Raw genomic sequence first — 8,600 nt, 5'->3', positions numbered from 1 at the left:
GTGGTCACATGTCTTGCATCATGGATGGGGAAGAGGCTTGATCACTGCACTGTACACCTGAAGCTGATGTTGTATAATATTGTATGTCAACTATAATTCAATATATATATACACACACACACACACACACACATATATATAGTCATGGGACTTGGAGTATAGTGTGGGAGTGGAGTCAAGGGATTTGTAATAGATATGTATGATATTGGGGGAGGGGGGTTGTCACTTTGAGGGGTAAAATGTATAACTATTGCACTGTGTTGTACAGCTGAAACTAATTCTAAAAAAATGTGTATTTCATAATAAAAAATAATTTAAAAAAAAGAAGAAGGAGGAACCCTTCTAAAAAGACACTTAAATGAGTTAGGGAAATTATTTTGTGAGCTGAATAAAAAAGGAGGAAAATCCCAAAATGATGAACTCCAATCATACTATATATTACCACTATTACTAGTAGGATGTGTCCACTTCCTGTTGGAGATCTATTCTGCTATGTAGAGTGTACTCACAGGAAACAAGATGAGTTTTCCCTGACTTCATTTGGGGGAATAGAAGAGAGACTATGGGCGAAGAAATTTAACATGGGGGCTGAAAGCCTGATTGGAATGGGCAGTGGGGGAAAAGAGCCAGGGAGACTCAGGAAATGGAATAGAGCTTTAAGGAGCTGGTGAAAGCAGAAAACGTTTCCTTTCAAAGGAGTAGGTGTCAGTTCATGTTTATACACTGATCGGACGTCAGGAGAGATGGTAAAATAGATGAGGAAAAGATGGAAAACAACAGGAGCAAATTACTTAAGATGCCAACATCGTTGGTCATTAGGGGAATTGAAATCAAAACCACGATGAGATATCAATGTACACTTATCAGGGTGACTTTTAAAAAAGAAAATAAGCATTGCTGAGACTGTGGAGAAATTGGAACTTTTGTTTCATATGGGAATTTAAAATGCTACAATGTGAAAAACATTCTCCAGTGTAATCTCACAAATTATCCATATATTAAGATGGAGAGTAGCTCAAAGTCAAGGTCATAAGAATAGACATATAAATCAATGGAACAAAACTGAGAATCCAGAAACAAACTCTTGCATTTATGGTGAATTGATTTTCAACAAAGGTGTCAAGGTAGTTCTGTGGGGCAAAGCATATCCGCAAGCAGAAACATGAATTCAGACTTATCTCACATGATAAAGAATTAATTCAGGGCCGGCCAAGTGGCTCGCTGGTTAAGAGTTGGCTTGGGAGCCTGAGCTCTGAGCAGCAGGGCTGCTGGTTCGGATCCCACATGGGCCAGTGATGCTGTGGCCTCTACAGCTAAGATGGTGAACAACAGCTCTACCTGGAGCTTGGCTGCCGTGAGTCGCTGGTGACAGCATAAGCTGCAGTAGGGCTGCAGTGGGCTGCCGTGAGCTACTGTGAGTGGCCGGCAGCTCCCGTGAGCTGCCATGAGCAGCCATCCTATGGCCAGCAACCAATCTGCCTCACCTGGGAAGAGCGCAATGATCACAATGCCAATATGGGCTAGTGAAGCGACGTCCTCCACAACTAGACTGAAGAACAAAAGGACAGCAATTCCCCCTTCCCCGATTCCCCAGCACTGTTATCCTCCCCCAATTCCCCAATAAAAAATAAAATAAAATAAAGAAATAACTCAAGAGGTTAAAGGAGTAAACTGCAAGTATCCTTAACTGTGCTGGCTTTGTTGTCCTCTGAGTGTTCCTGGGAATCGCAAGATCAAATTCTTTTTTTTAAGTGAATTGTGTTGTTTATTGCAGAGCACATATTGAAAGTACATTTGGAACTGAGTTAATAAATGGATAACTGGTACAGTCCACCCTTTGGACTATTCAGCTTCCATGTGCATCCCTCTATGAACATTCAAATGCCCTTACAAGAAACAAAACAATTCTGTATTTCTACCCAACAGATGCTTCTCTCCTTCTTACAAATGAGGGAAATCATAGACTATATTAATTACTGCTGGTGTTCAGCCACAATCTCAGTGAAAATTTTGTTACCTACAAACAACATTATAATGTTAATTTCCAATAATGTGTATTAAATAACTTTTTATTGTGAAATAAATATTTTTTATTTGTTTCAGCTGTACAACACAGTGCAATAGTTATACTTTTTACCCCTCAAAGTGACAACCCCCTCCCCTAATCCGCTACCACATTTCCCCCACCATATCATATATATCTATTACAATTCCCTTGACTCCACTCCCACACTATACTCCTCAGTGACTATATATATATTCAATTATAGTTGGCATACAATATTATACAACATTAGCTTCAGGTGTACAGTGCAGTGATCAAGGCCTCTACCCCATCCATGAAGTGGTCTCCCTAACAGGACATGTGACCATCTGACACCCTATAAAATATTTACAACATTATTAATTATATTCCCCGAATTGTCTTTCATATCCCTGTGGCAATATTGTAGTTACTATTTATGCTGTCTAATCCCTTCCCATTCTCCCTCATCCCCACCCCCCTTGCAAGATCCAATTCTGAAAGCAGCAAAAAGGATTTCTTTGAGGATGAATTAGATGAAGAAAATGTGATTTTTATATTGGTTCCATTTAATGAGGAACCTAATGAAAAACATCAAATGGAGCCAAGTGTTTCTTCAACCTCAGAAGCCAACTCAAAGACTCCTAGAACAAATGATAAAGTTTATCTTCCTTAAATGAACAGCTCAAAGCTTGCCCAAAACCAGTCTTGCCCTTGCCAACCATTTTGCCTCCAATTAATAAAGTATGTTGGGACATTTTGCAGAACTGGTGCCAACTATGTAATTTGAGTACCAGTGGCAAAAAAAATAGAGGTTCATCTGAGATCAAGGAACATGCTTACTTACTCTGAGGAAAAACAAGTGAATAAAGAGTATGGAGACAGTGTAAAGAATATTCCTGAAACACCGCAGAAAGCCACATTGCAGTCAAGTTCAAAGAAATGCAAGGTGGTGGCCAAGAGAGCAAGGAGTTAGAAAAGTTGTGACTTTTCTAAGAGGAAGTGACCAATAGAAGAAGTGACCAATAGAGTTGAAGTGATAACTTCAGCTCAGGAAGCCATGTTGGCAGCAAGGGCAAGCATTGCTGCAAGAGCAGTTCAACCTAATGCTGTGAATTCGTGTTCCATTCCTACTTCTGCTTTAAACTTTCTGCTGCAAACCTCTGGTGTCAGGTGGTATGTGGTCCATGGCAGACCTCTCTTGGCAGACACAAAGGGTTGGGTTCGTCTGCAGTTCTATGCAGGTCAGGCCTGGGTGTTGGACACTTTCCCATACCCAAACCTGGAAGATAATATATTATGCTCTGAATGTGTTAAGAGGAATAAGAGGATGATATAAAGATTAATTACAATGGGGAAGGAGAAGCAACCTGGTTTGAACACACTCACATCATTCCTCTTGGATAGGCCATGTCTTGATAAAGAATAAATGGTAGACAGCTCACAGATACAATGACTTGTATTACAATGATTAATGTGCTCTATACTGGCCAGCGTCAGTGTTGCCTGATGCCTTGAATACAGATGTGAATATCTGAATTCTGTACTTGAGGTTTACCAAAAAGTTACTGCCACTGCTACTTCAGGTATTTAGCTATATAGAATATAATTTGGTTTTGTTTTAGTTAATAGATTTTTAAAGCAGTTTTAGACTTTCAGAAAAAATTGAGCAGACACAAGACTTCCCAAATACTGCTCCCCACACTCCCCCATTTTCTCTACTATCAACATCCTGCACCAGAGTGGTACATTTGTTGGACCTACATTGGCATGTCATTATCACGGGAAGTCCATAGTTTACATTAGGGTCCACTCTTTTTGTTTTACATCTATGGATTTTTCATAAATTTATAATGACATATCCACAATTATAGTCTCATAGAAAATAGCTTCACTGCCCTAAAAATTATCTGCTCCACCTATCCAACACCCCCTTCCCCCAACCCCTTACCATGGATACTTTTTCTGTATCCATAACTTTGTCTTTTCCAGAATGTCATACAGTTGGAATCATATAGTTGTCTTTTCATATTGACTTCTTTCATAGCAATATAAATTTAGTGTTCCTCCGTGTCTTTTCACAGCTTGATAGCCCACTTCCTTTTAGCCCACTTCATTGTCTCCATGTACCATAATTTGTTTATCTATTCACATATTGAAGGCCATCTTGGTTGCTTCCAAGTTTTGGCAATAAAGCTGCTATAAAGCAGAATAAACCTGCTGTAAACATTTGTGTTCAGGTTTTTATGGACATACACTTTGAATTTATTTGAGTAAATACCAAGGAACATGATTTGGGAATCTTATGTTAAAAGTGTGTTTAGTTTTGTAAGGAACTGCAAAACTGTCTTCCAGAGTGGCTGTGCCATTTTGCATTCCCAGAAGCAATGAATGAGAGTTCATGTAGCTCCATATCCTCACCAGCATGTGGTGTTCTCAGTGCTTTGGATTTTGATCATTCTAATAGATATATAGTGATATCTCATTGTTTTAATGTGCAATTCCATAATAAAATGATGTGGACAATCTTTTAATATGCTTATTTGTAATCTGTAAATTTTAAGTGAGGTATCTGTTCAGGTCTTTTGCCCATTTTTAAAAAACCAGGCTGTTCATTTTGTTATTAAGTTTTAAGAGTTCTTTTTATATTTTGGATAACAGTTTTTTTATCAGGTAAGTCTTTTGTAAACATTTTTTCCAGTCTGTGTCTTGTCTTCTCATTCTCTTGATTCATTGGTATATTTAGATTATTGATGTTTAAAGAGATTGATAGAAATGGATTGAGATATTTTTCATTGCTCTCATTTTTTTTCTTTTCTTTTTTTTTCTTTCCCTTCTATGGATTTAATGGAGCATTTTATGTGATACCCATTAATAGAATGAATACTCATTAACAGAATTTTTAAAAATCTTTTTTAAAAGAATTAATTCAAAATGGGTTATAGACTTAAACATACAACCTAAAACCTATAAAACAACTCAAGGAAACACTGGATAAAAGCCTTGTGCTTTTGCATTAGTCAACGATCTTGTAGATACACCACCAAAAGCATGATTCATAAAAGAAAAAAAAGAAATTAAAATTCAACAGAATTGAGAACTTTTGGTCTTTCAAAGACACTAGTAAGAGAATAAGAGACAAGCCACATACTTGGAGAACTTATTTGCAAATCACATACCTCATGAAGGCAACTTTTTTTCAGCATATATTAATACTCAGTAAGAAAATAAATGAGGGCCGGCCAAGTGGCGCGATGGTTAAGAGCTGGCTTGGGACGCCAGAGGGCCCCGGTTCGGATCCCACATATGAGGGCCAGTGACACTGCCCTCTACAGCTAAGATGCTGAACAACAGCTCAACCTGGAGCTGGGCTGCCGTGAGTCACCAATGACGGCATAGGCTGCAGCCCCTGCTGCAGTGGGTTGCCATGGGCTACCGTGTGTAGCCAGCAGCCTCCGTGAGCGGCCATCCAGAAGCCAGTGACTGATCTGTCTCTCCCAGGAAGAGCGCAATGATGGTGCCACCTCCACAACTAGACTGAAGAACAAAAGGACAGCAACTTGTCTGTTCCCCTTCCCCCAATTCCCCAGTGCTGTTCCCATCCCCCCAATTCCCCAATAAAAAAATCTAAAAAAAAAAAAGAAAATAAATGATCCATGAGTGTAAATGGGATCAAATATGTGGTGATGGAAGAACTGACTCTGAGTGGTAAATACACAATGTGATATATAGGTGATGTATTACAGAATTGCACACTTGAAACCTATGTAACTTTACTAACCATTGTCACCCCAATAAACTTTAATTGAAGAAACAAATATAAATGCCTCAATAAGAAAAATGAGGAAAAGGTTTGAAAGACATTTCATCTAAGAAAGTAAATGGCTATCAAATGAGCACATGTAAAAATGCTCCACACCGTTATTCATTAGGGAATTGCATACTAAAACCACAGCAAGATACCACTTCACTTCCACTAGCATGTTTGGGAACACAATTGTAAGTGTTCCCAAAGCTGAAATATTCATGCAATGCTGCTGGGAATGGAAAAGGGTGCCACCGATGTGCATGGCAGTTCTAGAATATTAAACATAAATTTACCATTTAAACAATTCTACTCCTAGGAGTCTACAGACGAGAAGTGAAAGATGTATGCCCCCACAAAGACTTATATGTGACTGTTCATAGCAACTTTAAGCATACTAACCAAAAACTGAAAATAATCCAAATGTCTGTAAAACTGAAAGAATAAACAAAATGTCATATATCTATACAATGGAATACCATTCCACAATAAAATAGAATGAACTATTGATATAAAAAGCAACATGGATGAATCTCAAGAAGAAGAAGCCAGACAAAAAGGAGTACATATGGTTTTATTCCATTTATATAAATTCTAGAAAATGAAAACATCTGGAGTGACAAAGTGGATCATGTATTGCCTGGAGATAAGTTGATGGGGAGGTTTTAGAGAGTATAGATAACATTCATTAATTTTGAGTATTTTCTCAGTTGTGTACTGAGAAAGACAATATTTGAGATGAAATGTAGGCATTTTCAGAGTTCAAGTGTTCAGTGTTCAGACATGCAAACATTAGGTTTCCCCAACGTGAGCCCACCAGACACCCTGTCTGTCCCCTACCTCACCTACTATGTGTCCTTCTGCCTGACCCCCTGAACTTCTTTAACTATCTCCTACCACATGCTTAAGGGCTCTGCAGCCTGAGAACTTCACGGCCTTTCCAGGCTGGTTGCTTGCTCCCTCTTCTCATGAACCTCTCTCTAGGTCATCCCAATTTTTTCTTCTTTCCTTTTAGGACTCCTTGTAACCATATTGTGTTCCCTCTATTTCTATCATTTTTATTACACAATTATTATTCAATACCAATTACAGTGGAGGTTCAGATTTTAAGGACATAAAGATTAAAAATATATCTTCCTATGGCAATTCATAATTTTTAGCTATTTTGTGCTTTCTATTTCTTTTGTTTGTTTCCTTTGATTTTTAGGTGTTCTCCTCAAACTGCTCATCTATCTTGCTACTAATTTAAAAAATGTTTTCATCCTCCTTTTTATTGTCTTTTGACTTATCTTCCCTAACTAACATTTTATCAGGCTTTTTTTTTTAGCATACCTTGTTTCCCGTGGCTTTTTTTCTTTCCTAAACTCTCTAATTATTTTTATATACTTATTGTAATATCTTTATTATTCTTTTCCTCCCTTTGTTCTAGATCACATACATTATTTAATATGATTTTTTTTTTGCAGGGGGAGGAGATCATGCATGTCTTTCCTCTCTAGTTACTTTACCCGGAATGTACAAAATCCTGTCTTTTGCGTGTAGAGGAGGGATGCGCTGTTAGATCTGGCAAGTGTATAGCAATGAGGGGTCAGGGTGGACATCCTAGCTGCCTCCACACTAGGTGGCCCTGCTGGTCAGTTTTCAATTTTACATGGCCAAGGAGAAGCAACACTGGGCAGAGGTGTGTACACCCCAAGTCGTAATCCCCCAGGTCTGTAAAATGAGGTGATGATATGATAGCCCAGGGGCCACAGGGTAACTGATCAGCTTAACTTGCTCAAATCCTCTTGACATCAAAGACTGGAGTAGTGAAGGAAGGCAGCAGCTGCCCCAAGATAACATAGGTGACAAATTAAAGTGCTTTTGTCAACTCCTCCTTTTCCTGTAGCCTTTGGCTCTCAGCCATACAAGCCTGAGGGAAGCATCGATTTCCCCAGGGTTTTCTCACAGAATTTTGCTAGTTTCCTGCAACTGAGTTTCCCTTTCTAACTTCTGATTTCTCTTTGGTGATTTTGGGATGTAGGCAGCCTCCGATTTGTCAGTTCCCTGAGGCTGTGTTGAATTAGACTCTTCATAGTTCCCTCTAGTCTAATCTGATCCCCACCTCATTGCTGCCACACCATTTTGGGGGGGCTTTACCTTCTCTTGCTGGAATATTCATTTCAATTGGACACATACTTAATGAGACCTTCCAAGTGCTGTGTAGACCACTGATGGATAATATGGTGGGCAGCATAACAGATGAAAATCCCTGCCCTCCATTTGGTTAAATTTCATGGTGGGGCAAGAGGAGCGATCAATAGAAAATGAAGATACATAGGCAGAATGTTAAGCTTGCCTGATGATGATAGGGATAAGGAGAAAAATCAGCAGATACATAGGGACTTTGGGGCACGTTTTGAAACTTTATGAAACATGTCCAGGGCAGTTGTCACAAAGGAGATATTTGAACAAAGACCGGGAAGGAATGTAGGGGGAGCTGTGTGGGTAACTGAGGACGGTGTATCTGGCGAAGGGAGGAGATAATAAAGGGATGGCAGTAAAGCTGCTGGGTTCTAGATACTTTGGGTGGCCAGTGAGGCTGGAGCAGAGCAAACAAAAGTGGTGAGAGGAGGAGCTGAGGTGGACAGGACATGGGAGCCAGGCCAACAGGGTCTCCAGGCCACTGTTAGGCATCTGGCTTCTACCCCAAGTCAGTGCTGCTCAGAGTGTGGTCAGTAGAACATGCCCATCCCCACTCTCCTTTCTGTGAGGTTAGAGTGGAAACAGAAT

At 39.4% G+C, this 8,600-nt stretch overlaps 1 pseudogene; it reads left to right on the top strand.

Annotated features, from left to right (window-relative positions):
• LOC109376655 (developmental pluripotency-associated protein 2 pseudogene) overlaps positions 1-3,452 on the top strand; it is a 12,287-nt pseudogene extending 8,835 nt beyond the window's left edge.
• Positions 3,453-8,600: the final 5,148 nt, after the last annotated feature.

The sequence above is a fragment of the Hipposideros armiger genome, unplaced genomic scaffold (genome assembly GCF_001890085.2).
Source record: "Hipposideros armiger isolate ML-2016 unplaced genomic scaffold, ASM189008v1 scaffold_1168, whole genome shotgun sequence".
NCBI lineage: Eukaryota > Metazoa > Chordata > Mammalia > Chiroptera > Hipposideridae > Hipposideros > Hipposideros armiger.
Note: the sequence above shows the minus strand (reverse complement) of the source record. Positions and strands in the feature narration are given on the sequence as shown.